Source organism: Vollenhovia emeryi, unplaced genomic scaffold (genome assembly GCF_000949405.1).
Source record: "Vollenhovia emeryi isolate VEMERY1.0 unplaced genomic scaffold, V.emery_V1.0 DF939131.1, whole genome shotgun sequence".
In the NCBI taxonomy this organism is placed as follows: domain Eukaryota; kingdom Metazoa; phylum Arthropoda; class Insecta; order Hymenoptera; family Formicidae; genus Vollenhovia; species Vollenhovia emeryi.
Genome location: NW_011967235.1, coordinates 252,938 through 268,617, shown reverse-complemented (window position 1 = coordinate 268,617; position 15,680 = coordinate 252,938). Strand labels below are relative to the sequence as shown.

Sequence of the window (15,680 nt, the reverse complement as noted above, 5' to 3'; positions counted from 1 at the left end):
CCCAGAGTAGACGATACCTCGAGCGGTACCTCCAACTATTCGTCATATATTCATTATTACTTCATATGTATATCTTGTACCTCGTGCTAATATACCGGGAAGAACATCTTCTACCAGCGTGTAACTCAAATCTCAATTATACTTAAAAATTGTACCTCGAATTTGATGGTACTACGCGATACAAGATTAAGAGTGCGGCAACACTTGGTGAAAAATATTACATGCTCGCACGTAGCGAGAATGAAATAAAAGAAATGAAATCGAACCTACACGTTGAAGGCAATCGTATTTACGCAATTGTTTCTAGTGTGCGATAAGTGGCGTGAGAGATACGAGATGCGAGAGGAACACGTTCAAATCACTGTTTCACGATTTCGATCGCTTTATTGTCTCTCCCCCAATAATCAATATCTTTTAGCAGTCGAAAAGGAGACAACATTAACTGCTGAAGTACGAAGGGCCAACCCGATATTCGAATGATCAGATCGACAAACGATAACGCTCCGTTAGTGGACGCTAAGCCGGGGAACAAATGCTCGGCTTTGATGAGAAAAAGACGACGAGGGGGCTCATCCCGACGTGATGGCGGGACTCGTCGTTTTTGCGAACTCCGAGGAAACCGATTTCCCGAACATTGCGCAAGCAGTCGCCTCCTTAGGCGCGATTTCCTGGAAAAGTAATTTCCCGTAGGAAATCCTCCCGACTCACCTCGAGTCGAATAACAGTGGCTGAAAGAATCTCCGCCAGTCTGGAAGGACCTCTTGGCCATCCTGTCTAAAGGAACCCGCCAGCACTCTTGAGTAATACCGCTGAAAGGAGATTATCCACTTCGTGTATTTACCCCGAGACCCTCTCACTCCCCTGTATTTACTGGAGAATTATCAACAATGCGGCGAGAATTTTCGAACGCTACCGGCATCAACTCCGCCGAGGAAATTAAAAAACAGCGATACGAGTGCCTCCAAGTTTTTCAACGAGAAATATCCTTTCCATTTAACTGCGCTAATGCCACGGCAGTTTTCATAATTCGTAATATCATCGCGGTAGCAATGAATATCGAATCATTGACTTTACAGCTTTAACAGCGTAAAAAATATCATGAATTAAAGGTCTCATTTCGGAACTGAAGAGGCGTTAAAAAGCAAGTATTAATTAAGTATTATAATTGAAACGAATTTAATTTAGCATAATCTCGTCGGATAAGAGGAAGGAGGGGGGTCCGTTGAATGCGCTCCAAGAGGAAACGCGCCTTGTGATTTTAGCAAAATAAATGCCCGATCATATTTCGAAAAGGAGAACTACTTCCGGCGACGTTATCGTCGCCATTATAAAGGCACTTCTACAAATTGGAAGTACTCCCGATATCGGGCCCTGCGACCATCGTCGATCGATACCGCCTCATTAATTAAAAGTCGTGAGGAGAGCGAGCGGGGGTGGAGCGTGGGGTTAGGTACCGCGTTGCCTACTCGAACGTTTAATAAGCTTCGGGAATTCCGAAGGGAGATGCTAAAAAGGCGGCTACGAGGACGACGTTGTCGCCCTCCTTCAGAACGAAGACGCGAGAGAAGAAAGCACGGTAGCCCTAATAAAATTAAGAGCCGCGCGACAACTTTCGGAACATCGTTCGGGGGATAAAATATTTGTATGCATGAAAAAGGTACGTTACGAGCAATCGGACTCGAGCCGTCCCGTGCCGGAAGGGACCGCTAAATTTTGCATGTCTATCACACCGATTCGGTTCCTTCTGAACGCTCTCTCTTATTCATCGTGTCACGTTGAATAATCTATGCGATGTCATAAATAGAAAAATTCCTCTACGAATACTACTCTACTTTAAACGAACTGTGGGGACCTGAGCGGAATGGCTGTTCTGTACACGGATACAAGTTTTTCTTCAAATCCTGACAATCGTGTAATCGTGGGACAACACGATTGTACAGGGTGAGGCATCTAAAACAGGCCACCTGAATAACTCCCACAGTTTTCGAGATAGGAAAAAATGCTTTAAACAAAAGTTGCGTGGTATCGAAGGAGACATCTTGTGAAAGTAAACATTTTGTCCCAAGTGAAGGTGCTTAGGAGATGTAAAGGTCATCTTCATTTTTTTAAATAGAACCCCCTATTGTTTATTATACCATCTTATTCTACTAAGTAATATGGACAACTTTTGTCTGAAACATTTTTTATTTGCCTAATACTTTTTGAGATATTCAAGAAAAAATTTATAACTTTTTCAATATTTAACTTATAATATCTCGATAACTGTTTGTCGGAGGGAAAAGTAGTACGTGACTTTTTTTACTTGATTTGGTCTCAGGAATATGCAGTTGCAATAGTGCTCCAATTATTGAAAATTTTTGTGTATGAAAATTTTGTGTATAACATACAAAAATTTTCAATAATTAGAGCACTATTGCAACAGCATATTTCTGAAAGTAAAAAAGTCTATATTACTTTTCCCTCCGACAAATAATTATCGAGATATTATAAGCTGAATATTGAAATAGTTATCAATTTTCTCTTGAATATCTCAAAAACTATTAGGCAAATCACAAAATGTTTTAGACAAAAGTTGTTCATATTACTTAGTAGAATAAGATGGTATAATAAACAATAAGGGGTCCCATTTGTTTAAATTAAGATGACCTTGAAATCTCTGAAACGCCTCCACTTTTTGAAAAAATATTACTAACATGTTATGGCTCCCTTGATATAGTACAACTTTCGTAGTTATAATTTTTTCCTATCTCGAAAACTGTGAAAGTTATTCAGGTGGCCCGTTTTAGATGCCTCACCCTGTACAATATACGATACATTTTACTGATAGAATGTATGGTCAAATTTCAAAAAACTCTCATAAAGTTCTTCGCAATGCCGTGTTGTCTCACGATTACATGATTTTCAGAGTAAATTTTAAGAGAAAATTCTCTCCGTGTACTCGTAAAAACAACGTTAAGTTTGAGATCTATCGTCTTGGTTTAAAGTAACGCGCTGTCCTGCATCTTAAGAGTAACAACCATTCTGTTGTTGAAAATAAATTGTGCACTCAATATATTTGTTTCGTTCAAATTCGACATGAAAATTGGTCTGGCATCTTTTTACAAGCATAATTAATACTTGAATTACAGTTACTATGTAATACAAGAGATTATATGACTTCTACATGGAAAAAAGAATGATGCTATATCAACAAGATCAGTTCAATTAAAATAAAATCGTTGAAACAACATCAGTGTTAATAAATGAAAAACATCAGATTGTTGTCTTGATAATCTGGATATTTAGTTCAATGCTTAAAATTAAAATCCATAGCAAATACAATTGAGTGAATTATTTATGTTGTTGGTAGCCCGTGATATTAACGTTTAATTCGAGCACCATCAGTTTGTTTAACTCAATAGCATTTTTTTCCCCGTGAAGAAGATGCTCTCTGTGATAGCCTCTTTCGCGGAATCTTACAGCTTTCCCGCAAGCGCGCCGTCAGTTCACGCGATGCCGAATCGTCGATCGCTCGAAATGAAACGGAACTTTGAATGGGGCAGAACTTAACATTTCGCTCCCGCGTGTCGCGCGACGCACGCAACAAGTAACTCAATCGGCGACACATCGGGAAAGTGTCAAAAGCTCGCGTGAGCTGAAAAATTTCAGCGGTGGCTTTTCCTGGCGCGACCGCGAGAGAAAGTGAGAGAGAGACACCGGTACGGCGCGACGACCGGAAATCGAGCGGGCGCCCATGGTTATTCTATTTCGACGTTCGCGCTTTAATTTCCCACGAGGAATCGCCTTTTAAAATTGCCCCCCGGTGCGGGTAACACGTGCCGCATACATTACGCGCGTGCGGCGCGCATTGCACGATGTAGCCGGCTAGATAAGCAATCGATGCCGCGGCACGATAAAACCCACTCGCGAATCGCTGACGCTCGTATATTACCGTTGATTGCCGATAGAAAAGACGATAATAATGCACGCTGAAAGCGCAATAATTTATGTCAACGTATCCTGTACATAATTTTGATCCTTAACTGATCCAACGAAATGGAGTTTCGTTCATTATTGACGGAGGCCGATGTAAATTTTGCGAAAAAGAACTTCGGGTGACAACGTGTAATTTCCACAAATTAATATATGCAAAAGCTTTGCAAATGTATCTCGAGCTCTTCACCGTCTGAGCTCACAGATGGGAAAATTATTGAGATTTCTATGAAATTTTCAGTAGGTTCGACAAAATTAAAGATTAATTGAAAGATCAAAGTTTGAAATTTCGCACAAGTTTGCAGGCGAAAATTCCACCAAACATCGCCCAAGAAAAATCGATAAGCTTGTATATGTACTTTTCGAATTTTCGGCTAGACTTTTATATCCTGCCGTTCTATCTGGTATAGACAGCATATCTCGTGACTGTCAAGACCTTGTTGAATCAACGAGAAACGATGGGGTCGCTTCTTGTTGTTACGGCGAACCTTATTTCAGCATTCGAGTCGCGGAATCGAGAAATCGATGCTCAGAGCAACGCGTGTCTAACACGTGACGACAATCCCATTATCCTTCCTCGCAATAATATTTCTATTCAAGGTCCGATATAGATGAGCGAGTCAAATTTCACTTAGGAATACCAACACGCGTTTTTAAATACACATTATTCGACGATTATTATATCTAAATAATTATCAATCAACTGTTAGAACATTTCTATGGGATTTTTAAGTCTCCTAAAATGTCCTTATGTACTAAGAATAATTTCAAACACCGTAAACGATCTTACACACACGAGTCTCTATCCTTCCTCGCAATAAAGTTTCTACTGAAACTCCGATGTAGATGAGCGAATCAAATTTCAATTTAAATAAACATTATTCGACGATTATTATATCTAAATAATTATAAATTATAAGTCAATTGTTAGAAAATTTCTATGGGATTTTTAAGTCTCCTAAATCCTCAGCACGAAAAATAATTTCAAACACCGTGAACGATCTTTCTTCACACACGAGTCTTCTTTTCGCGAGCACAGTATGCGAAAAATCGCTACTTTGACCCTCCCAACGGCTCCTTACCCCAAGACGAAATCACTGCCATGTGTCTATAGGACGCGCCTCAACCGGATGATTAATGCGCCACTGTTCCGTGTTACCAAACTTTACGTAGCAATTTATTCGCAGGAAGCTACCTCGCGTAGTTGATCTCACGGCGAGAATCGAGATAGACGAAGTATCACGGCAGCGAATGCGAAAGTTCAATTGCCACGTACACGGCGTCGCGATGTATATAAAGTAGCTTGCACGCTATACATGGGGAACGCAGTCGGAGGGACTCCCTCCGTTGGATCAAGGGAAAATAATGGCTCGTGGGCCGACTGATCCCTGGCCGTTACGGCGTACTTTATTCTCGTTTCCGTGACACGGCTCGTCGACGAGTCGTACGTACGTACGTACACCTCGTAAATGACCCCCGCCGAACGCGCCCCGGTCGCGCTGCAAGCGGGTGGAGGTAAATTTTGCACTGAATTAGCAATGACTCATTAATCGGGGGGGACGGGGCGGATAAAGCCGCCGCGTGAGCCACCGCGCCGCACGCTTTTGTGCGCAAATTTATTTTTCACGAAACTTCACTGTTTGTCAAATTGCACGATAAACGCGATCAAAAAACGCCCGCGCGCGAAATCATTCGCACGGAAATATAAATAACGTTTGCGCGCGCTGCATTTGCGATTTGATTCCCGCGAATTTATATATATATACATATATATATATATTTGCACGCGCGCGGCGTGCGTGTGCGTGTTTTATCGAACGTATTTAAATGATAAATGCGCGACTGAAAAATTGAAAGCTATTAGCTTTCTGAAACACGAACGAGGCGTAACTTGATTCTTCCTTTATTACGTAAAAAGTATTACATTATGACTTTTAATAACTCAATCATTGCGTACCGGAGTATCGGCGAGTTAAGAAAACCGCGTACTTTGCAAAGTTAAAAAAAACAAAAAGAAACGTCGACGAAAACGCAAACACGTCTCCGAACACCTCGCCGAGATCAGCCGCCGAGCACCGGGGAGGATAATGCAGTCACGGAGGAGGGTGGGATTGCTCGATGAAAAATTAAGCGGCATGTATTAAAAAGGGCGCGGAAAGAGCTTTCGGGCAGAAGGGAAGGGGGCTTTTATCCTGGCCGTTGTGAGCCACCGTAGATTCGAGTGGCATCGCAGACTTCGACGAGGCGACATAAAGAAGGAAGCGAGCGGCAGGATGGGGCAATAATAATGGGAGGACAAACTTGCCCGCCGCGGAGAGGACTAGCGGAGAGAGAGAGAGAGAGAGGAGATGGAAGCTCCATTCCCCGAGACGGCGGGGAAGGTGAGCAGACGTGATCCCGCGGCACCGTGGGAACGGGATGGAAATGTCCGCGGGAGGATCCGAGGGCGCCAGATGCCGGGAGGAGAGAGACAGGCATAATAAGGACACTCGTCGAACAGGACGATGATTATGTGTTACGGCGGCGGGAGGACGCCGCGTGCCCCACGTGTCTCCTTAACCCGTTTTATTCGGCGAGCCCCGGGTGCTTCTCTACCGCGCGCGGACGCGGAACAATGTGGGATAAACAATGCGCGCTCAAGAGAGCCCGGCGTCGCGGCATGATCTACGAACCGCGGGGCGGACGTGAATTATGGGGCTTCGCCGGGTGATCCTCGATTATAAGCTCGGTTAACCCGCGGCTCGGGGAAATATCAAAATGTCTGAATAGCAAATCACCCGTCATTGCGAAATTTTCACGAATATCCCCCGCGCACGCGGACACGCGAATAAAACATCGGACACCGAGAGACGATCGTAAATATTTTAGCAACATATCGGATCGTATAAAGTGCCCCCCTCTCCCGTTCCCGCACCCTTGTGACGTCGCTCCTTGTCAATATGTCAATAATCCCGTGCCCGTCATGTCGGATAACTTTTAAATATCGTTTTCATTTCGAAATGTCCGACGCAATTGCCGTTACCGATCCTACAAATATTGCAACGGGCCGTTAACTCGGCTGACGCGCTATTAAGACAGCTTTCGATGATTCAAGTAATGAGGTCAGCGCGCCGCCGCAATTAGATTTGATTGCGAGAGAAGGCGGGGGTGGCAAAGTAACCGGCGGTTCGTTCGGTTCAACAGATATTTCCTATTACCGTCCAAGGTGAGAAGTTGCCTGGGAATGGAAACGCAACTTCGCGCTTGGATAAACGTCAAGAAGTTTAATAAGCCCGCGCGCGAGAGGGAAAGGGACGCGACACCGGGCCATCGCCGGCGTCGTGACCTAAGGAGGTTCGATCGCCAATGCGGTTGTTTACGATCGAACACGCGGAAGCAATTAACGATAGCCCGTGATTTGATTACCAAGTTCTGAGACCCCGGGGTCTCCGTCGGGTTCCCGTCGATCCGCGGGCCAACTCCCGCCCCATAGCGCGAGACCAAATGATTCAATTTCAGCGCGCCAGATCCGCCCGGACGTTAATTGAATGATCGAACTTTCCAACGCGTCCGACAGGAATTGAGAGCGGCGGTGGCTCTCGCGAGCGACAGACCGAAAATAAAATCTCGTCGTCGTGACGCGAGCGTCTCCAGCCGTACGTCGCAAAAAATTAGTCACCGGCCGGGGACCAAGGGGGTGACCACTAGCCAAAACGCTGCCCCACCGATTACACCATTTCATTTGGTTTCATACGATTTCACCTGATTACAAATAATCTCACCTAATTGCAATTAAGTAGAGGTTGTAGAGGTAATTTCAATTAAGATTCTAGTATTCGGTCACGTGTTTCCTTGCTTCCCACTTGTCCCACTAGTCTGACCGTGGCCTCAACGAAAAGTAATTTTGTATTTGTATTTACTGTTTTATGTTCCAAATTTGCGCGCAAAGGTGTATCAACGTTTCAACTCGCTGTTGTTCTAACAGCAACTAGAAGAATACGCGCTTATAGGTGCGAACTATGACATATATTTGAAGATTCACTAAAAGAAGTAAATGTTTTTTGGAAAATGAAAAGCGAGGTGAGAAAATGTTCAAATTTAATTTAATGCTTATTGTCTAACAAGTGAAGAAACTTGGAGATCAAGACAAAACGATTACGCGTGGATTTCGTAAGGATTTTGTAATGATTTCGGAGACACTGTCCCACGATTACATCAAGTGGTTACCCCCTTGCCGGGGACCGCCGGTGTATGACAACGAGACCGTAATGACGAGCGCGAAGGTCGCGTAATTTATGAATTTTAATGGAAAGCTTAAAAGCCGTGGGACTCCTTTTGCGCGCGAAAAATGAGGTGCTTCCCGCGGGCTTGCCAATGAACGAATCTACATGCGCGCCTTTGTGCCGCAACTTTTCTAAGGTGTACTCGGCATGTACGCCCGGAATGTACGATTTAAATGCGCTCTCATGCATTTTCTTTCACAGGGCTTTTCTTCGCGGTGCTATATTGTCTGCCTTTTACTTCAAGTAAACGAGCTGCCAACGAATGGAAATTAAGCGGGTTTCTTTGACAAGACCCCCCCCCCCCTGCTCTGACAAAACGCGTCATAAACCCGCATAAAAATGTACGAACGTAATTTCCCCGTCGTTGTATCCGCCGAGTTTGTTGGATTTAATATTTTCTGAAAAGCCAGCCGAAGGTACGTGGCGCGGTGTAGCTGCGCGCGATTTCGATTCTACAATTCCCCGGTAAGGCTCCACCGCTAAATATATTACGCTCATTATGATAGTCGGATGCATTAATATGTCAAAGCTTTCGCATCCCGTTGCAACGTTGTTTCCGGGAATAACACCGCGCCTGCAAATATCCCTCGGGCGTCACACGTCCCGCAAGCGGCATCCCCCGCGAAAACGTTAAGCTCTAATAAGAGAGAAGTGTATTTCGAGGCTGCGCGAATCGTGACAGCTCCGCCGAGACGAGGGCCGCGGAAGGGCGGTCTGGAGAGAAATTCGCCCCGAGTTGCTCGTGGCGAATCCAGTAAGACGAAATTTGCGCGCCAGACGTTCACGCAATACGCGCAAGACCCCGCGCGCGCCCGGAAGTCGTGGAGAAAAATTGCATCGACGACGTGCGCTCCGCGGGGATTTCATCCGCGGGGGCTACGAATCAACTCGCGAGCCGTAATAATCCACCGCGCCGGGACGACTCTCTCGTTTTGATCCGACAGAAAAATAGCTTATTCGTATTACATGTAAGTACGAGTTGTTCTCCCTCAATCTTTCCGCGAGATGTTAGAATCGATATGAACTTTTCCGCGACGGGAACCAATGTCTTCGCAGCAACCTTACGGATTTTCATATGTCGCTCGTTAAACGAGAGTAGAATTGAAAAAATCCGAATTATCGCGGATGAAATGAAAGTCAGCCGGTCGCCAAAAGTGATGAAAACTTTTTCGAAATTTATATCCCTGTCGGCGCACTTAGTTTAATGTTTTTTTCATCACGTGGAAAATATTCCCGAGAGATTCTTTGTAACTAACTTAATTACAGGTATATGAAATCAGCGTGTTCGTTACGACTAAAATATTTGCTGCGGCACGCGTTGCATCCTCTTTTAAGAATTTAACCATCGCAGAGGGGAGGAGCGCTCGTGCCGCATTATATTTCATTAAAGAAACGCGTATGTTGATTAATCCGTTAGGAAAGCACAGCCACACCACGTAGGAGGAGAAAACTTATGATACGCTAGCATTCCGTAGTTCAACGAACTCAAATACCGGCGGGCAAGTAATGTCAAGAATGCGACGCAAAATTTCTTAGCGTACAAACACAAATTTCGCACCGACAGTGCAACACCGTCTTCTTTTAATTAAGCGCCCACGATTAAAACAACCCAAGTGTATTTCAGCTAAAACGATCTTACGCGTTCCTCCCCCTAGACAGCTAAATATTACACGACTTTCATATTTTGTTATTTATCTTTTTAATTCATGAAATGTATGAATATACAATTTTAGTCACGTGGACTCACGTTTGCAGTCATTAATTTGTTCTCGAGACCACAGGGTGAGAAGGAAATAAGGTCACTTGCGACGCGAGCGGTTCGGTAATTACGTTTTAATTAAAGATCAGCTGAGAATTTTATTCAGCGAAGAAGCGGAACAACGTGTGAAGCTTCATTTGAGATTCAAGATTCAATCCAGCAGCGATACATGCGCTTGTTTGAAAATTAATCTCTCGAAAATGACTATCGGTAAGGTATATAGGGAGAGATGTCTACTTCATTTTTGTTTGGAAGAAACTCTTATTAGACTGTACGCTTCAATACATGCAAAATAAAAAACGTATGCGACTACATATCGGTTAATATAAAATAAGTGTGAGACACGTAATCTCAATTCTAAAATAACATGTCTTTCATGTAAATACATAAAAGAGTTTTTTATTTCGCTATGAAACGCGTCTTGAGAGTCTCACGTTACTCGATTTCAAATAATACAAAATGAAATTGTCAATAAATATGGATGGACAAACTATGAAAGATTAAGCTAGAAATGATGCATTGTAATAAAAGCAATTATAAATTAATAATGAGTACACGCTTTAGCGAATAAATTAAAATATGCTTTGATAATAAGAAATACTTTCCATCTATTTATACATAGACGCCTGTGATGTACTAAATCTTTAATATTCTTATATTCTTTATTACATCTTTACTCGTACTTTGATCGTATCGCTTTATTTCTCTCCTGCGCCTACTTTGAATAATATTTAATCCTGAATAAGTATAAAAAAGCTAAACGCATTCGATTAAAAAAGCGGAAAAATTTTAGAAAGGAAAAGTAAAGTATCATATTTAAATATTGATAACTTTTCCCTACTACATCTTGTAACTTGCTTTTGTCACATAAATACATTAAAAAATATATGAACATCTTATTTTGCTCCATGCCCACATGAATACCACGAAGATAGTTAATAAAATTTATACAAATATTTGGCGTATTTTATACATTATTGCTTCGTTTTACCTTTCTTCGTTTATCTACGCGCAATATAAGTACTTGAAAATTTAATCACTTATAACGTTAAAAACTCGGTCCGAAAAAATAGCATTATTTATATTAATATCATCATGACATTTTCTGTACCTATTGCACTTCCCGAAATTTTTACGTGTATAGAGAATGCACTCGGCAAACGATGATAAAATATTTATTAAATTCGAAAAAGCAATTTACCTTTTGCGGAAATGATATCATTGGTCGTTGAGTTTATTCTATCTATGAGAGATATTTCCTATTTCCTTTTTTACCTTTGCTCGCACATATATTATATTTGTATAAATTTCGCGCGACTCACGTATCCCACAATTATTTCGCCGTGTCGTAATGCAATATTGTGGCAATTAATACGTATATAATGAGCTCTTTACGAGCTCATTATCGCGCAGTCTCTACACGATCAATCGGCTAATTTTATACATATTTCAGGATTAAATATACCATTACATATTAATCTGTCCTAGCTCATCCATTTCGAGACAATAGAATCTATGAAATGTCACGTCCGTCCACAATGCCCTTCACAGATCCCTTGTCCCGAGTTAAAAAAAAGCCTCTTACCGGCCCGATGCGCAGCAGCGGAGTTGCAATAGCAGGACGGCCTGTAAAATACAGACGTATACAAATTACGACAACGCCTCAAACAATTCGCACGTGAACAAGTAATTATATCGTGAGATATTACGGATGTAACGTCATAATAAACGATCCATTTTCCGCAAGTGACAAAGTAACACAAGCAATTTCACTTACCGTTGGGTTGCTCCGCCGTTGCCCGATGCCGCCCAGGCCTCCTCCTCCTCCGCGCTCGTTCCTTTGACGCTTCTTCATGGTCCTACTTGGCGCGACACCTCACTCGCGAGAGTCACTCGCGCGGCATAACTTTGCACGGCACTCCCGATACTATTCGCACATTCGACGGCAAATTTCCAACGATCGCGAGGAATCGTCGCGTCCGCCGTCTCCCAATCTCGCGCACGCCGCTTTCGCTCAAGCCTGATCTACAATTTGCTTTCTGCATCTAAAAACATTCTATTTCACGTGCGAACGAGAGAGAACGAAATAACACAAAACAGAGTTACGGCCAGTTTCACAAACATCGGTTAACTGTTAGCTAGGGTTCAGTCGACTCCCTATCTTTTTCCATTCTGTTATAATATCTATTTAAGAAGAGACGGAGAATCAATTAACCTTCGGTTAGCAGTTAACCAACGTTTGTGAAACTGGCCGTTAAGGTGCATTTTCACGTGTCGCTCGAACCGGCCGTTTCAGCGACAAAAAGGGTCACGTGATTACTTTTGTCGCCGAATATTCGCAGAAAAGTAATCACGTGACCCTTTTTGTAGCTGAAACGGCCGGTTCGAGCGACACGTGAAAATGTACCTTTAGTCCTTTTCTACATGAACCTCCACATCCGCTGCTCAATGCTCGGTCTAGATACGTTATGTCTATTGTCGAGCCCCCGATGTACTCTCCACGAACGCGCCTCATAAAGTAATGATAACACGCGGCCGTTGTGTGCGCGCTCGAGTCTCGACGCGGAATGTAAACAAGGTCGTCGCGCGACCTTTCGAGGAACTGCGTAACGGCCGGCTCGCCCCAGCTACAATGTTTTATACAGGCATTTAAAATGGTACACGTCGAATATTCGTCGTAACTGAGATTCGCATTTCCTTTCCCTCCTTCGGAGCGGATCGCGCGAGCTGTCCTCTTCGACGAGTAACTTCCCCGGCACTAATCGCGAGTTGTAATATTTAACCGCGTAAGTGAGCGTAGAAAAGTAACGTCTCGTGATAAATAAAACTCACGCAGCACAAGGCCCGGGGCTCGATCGTGAATATTTTTCTCTAGCGTGAATTCGTGAAAGGTGAAAAATTTACGAATAGTCAAGTACTACAATGAACTCTTTCACTTTTCACGAGTTCACGCTAGAAGAAACGATTCGCGAACGAGCCTCTGGCAAAGAACGAGGACCGAAGTCGTCACGAAGTATCGTATCATCTCGCACGGCATGAAATTAATGAGTGCTCTGTTCTATTCTGTTTTGCGAACGCGACAACAATTCTCTATCTTTTGACTGTTCCGTAAGAAGAGACCGGCTCAAAGAACGGCCGTTGCGAGAGCTGGGCGTCAGTTCTGCATCTTACAGTACAGTGAAAACGCTAAAAATGAGCGCCTTCGTCTCGTTCTAAGGAGACAGAGAGAGACAAAGCTACTCGCTTTCAGCACTTTCACTGTAGCGTGCAATACAGAATTGATCGCAAGAGTAACTCGATCGCGCACTGATACCTGTTAGCCGTAGAGAAGAATCGCGTTCAGCGGCGACTTGTTCGCGAGCGATAGCGCGACGCTACGCGGAGCGACACCGTATACGCTCGGAGCCCGCCGTGCGAATGAATGAACGAGATGACGCGGGCGCGCCGGCCGCCGCGACTCACAATCAGCGTAAACAAACGGCGCGCCGCGAGACGCGCGACGTGTGCGGGCTGTGTTTACATCGACGAGTCAACCTTCTCGAGACTTCCAGCTAATTTCTGTCTCCTGGAATTCCTGCTCGAGTATCTTCCATTCACATTGATAGCAATACCACGCATCGCACGCGCTTCCTGGACTTAATTCTCCTCGAGGCATCTTGGAAACGGTAAGAAGACACTACTTATTTCTTTCATTATTTCGTTGATTTATCACCAAACGTCGCGTAACTTTAATCTTGGTTTAACTCGTGTTTGTCTCTTTCTAAAGTAACAGTCGGAAAAAGACAAAGGATGAATTAAACTAAGCTAAAGTTAAGCGACGTTGGTGAAACCAGGCCTTAATGCTGTTTTAATTAATTATACACATATCTCCCTTCAATAAAATAAAATCAGACTTGAATAGTCGGGCATTTTTGTTTCGAGCGAAATCTTTTAAAATCCAATGTGCGCTTGAAGAATTAAATTCGCCAAATTGAGTGAAGCTTATTGTTTGCCAGTGGTAATTAAATACAGTGAAAATTTAAAAAATATTTAATATTTATTTATCTTTAAAAATATTAAAATATTAAAAATATTTAATATTTATTTATTTATTTATCTTTACTCGTAATAATTTCAGATATAACATTATAAATTTGCTGCCACGAACTCGTGAACTTATTCTGTATCGGCATAAATGAATTTGTTCAGTCAACATGAGGTATTTTTCTCCTTTATGATACATATTGTACTTCTGTACATACTAAAAGTTCCTTTCTTTGTAATGCAGTTTGTACATATAAAATTTGTACAGATTGTACAATACTTGAAAGGACCCGATAAAGAGGTCGAAACGTTGCGACTTAAATAAAAATCCGTCTGGTCGACTTTTAAAAAAATTTTCACTGAATTAAATTCACCTTCGTTCGAGAAGAGGAGTTAAATATGATATTTGCGCACGACAATTAACAGTGATCAAACTGATCAATATTAGACAGGCAGCCGATGAAATATGTGGTAGAATCTACACGCGAAAAAGCAAAATCAGCTGAGCAGTAAAAATCGATGACGAGATTTATTTAGAGAGTGCATTCGAGTTTTCGGTGGCTAAACCTCTCGTTCTCTCTCTCTCTCTCTCTCACTCTCTCCTTGATGTACTTGGGCCTCGTCTTCCGGCAAAGTGCAGTCGGATAAACTGCATCGCTGTCCGGTCGCACGTGCCTCCCACGTCCCGACCTCGACACTTTGTTCGCCGAGGCGGATTATTCTCGACGGTTCGAGCCGCTTCCCTTTCGGAGTGCGTTGGACCGTTTCGGACGACGCGAGCGCGCACGTGAAAGCCGCCACAATTCCCTTCGATAAACAGCAAACGCGCACGAATGTCCGACCCCTCGCTCTCACCCGCCCCTCGCGCGCGCGCCCTTAGTTTTCATCAATCTGAAGGTACTCCCGGGGCGAAACGTTTGCAGGACTCGAAAGTGCATATCCGCTCGCTATCGTTCGCCAACAGAATAAAGGGACAAGCGCGGAAAGAATGAAGCGCCGGCGAATCCATCTCGCGCGTGTTTCGCCGAATAAAATGCGAACTCTTCGTTAAAAATGAACGCCTTATCACACGCAGATTCGAAGCAGGAAGTAATTGGACTCGACGTTCGCGTAGAGTCCATCGATTATCCATACGTTTACCTCCGTTGATGAATATAGAAGAATTAGAGAAAGCGTTTAGAGCGGATGCGACAGATCGCTGTCGCAGGTTAAAATAAAAATTGTGTATCATCCTCTTGCGTCTACCTGCGGTCCACCATTCTCCAAATTGCATACGCATTGTACTTGCACGCGCGTTAAAAAATTCCAGCAACGTTCGTATAATACAAAAGCCCCCCGTAGATAGCCGCGCGAGAACCAACGGGGAAGTCTCGCGTGCAGGAGACAGTGCTCGGGCATTCGCGACGACGACGACGACGACGATGGTGAGGAGTTAATTTCGCGAAAACGCATTAAACGCGCGGGGCGACGAGCAGGGCAGAAGGTAGCGAGAGACCAAGGACCAAGGAACGCAATAAAGGCACTCGACTGCGGACGCAATGGAATAAAGGGGGACCAGCGGGGGGGGGGAGAGAGAGAGAGAGAGAGAGAGAGAGAGAGAGAGAGAGAGAGAGAGAGAGAGAGAGAGAGAGAGAGAGAGAGAGAGAGAGAGAGAGCAGCAGACG

The 15,680-nt window shown here is 43.6% G+C and overlaps 2 protein-coding genes across 2 annotated transcripts in view; one reads left to right on the top strand and one right to left on the bottom strand.

Moving 5' to 3' along the window:
• The window catches only part of LOC105568214 (E3 ubiquitin-protein ligase TRIM9), a gene marked incomplete at its 5' end in the record, with an annotated part of 109,873 nt that overhangs the window by 85,076 nt on the left and 9,117 nt on the right, over window positions 1-15,680 (bottom strand). The gene's annotated exons all lie outside the window — the stretch shown is intronic.
• LOC105568115 (L-2-hydroxyglutarate dehydrogenase, mitochondrial) overlaps window positions 13,607-15,680 on the top strand; it is a 34,591-nt gene continuing 32,517 nt past the window's right edge. Inside the window, exon 1 of the mRNA XM_012023523.1 lies at window positions 13,607-13,658. The gene's annotated coding sequence lies outside the window, so the exon portion shown is untranslated. The remainder of the gene's footprint in view (window positions 13,659-15,680) is intronic.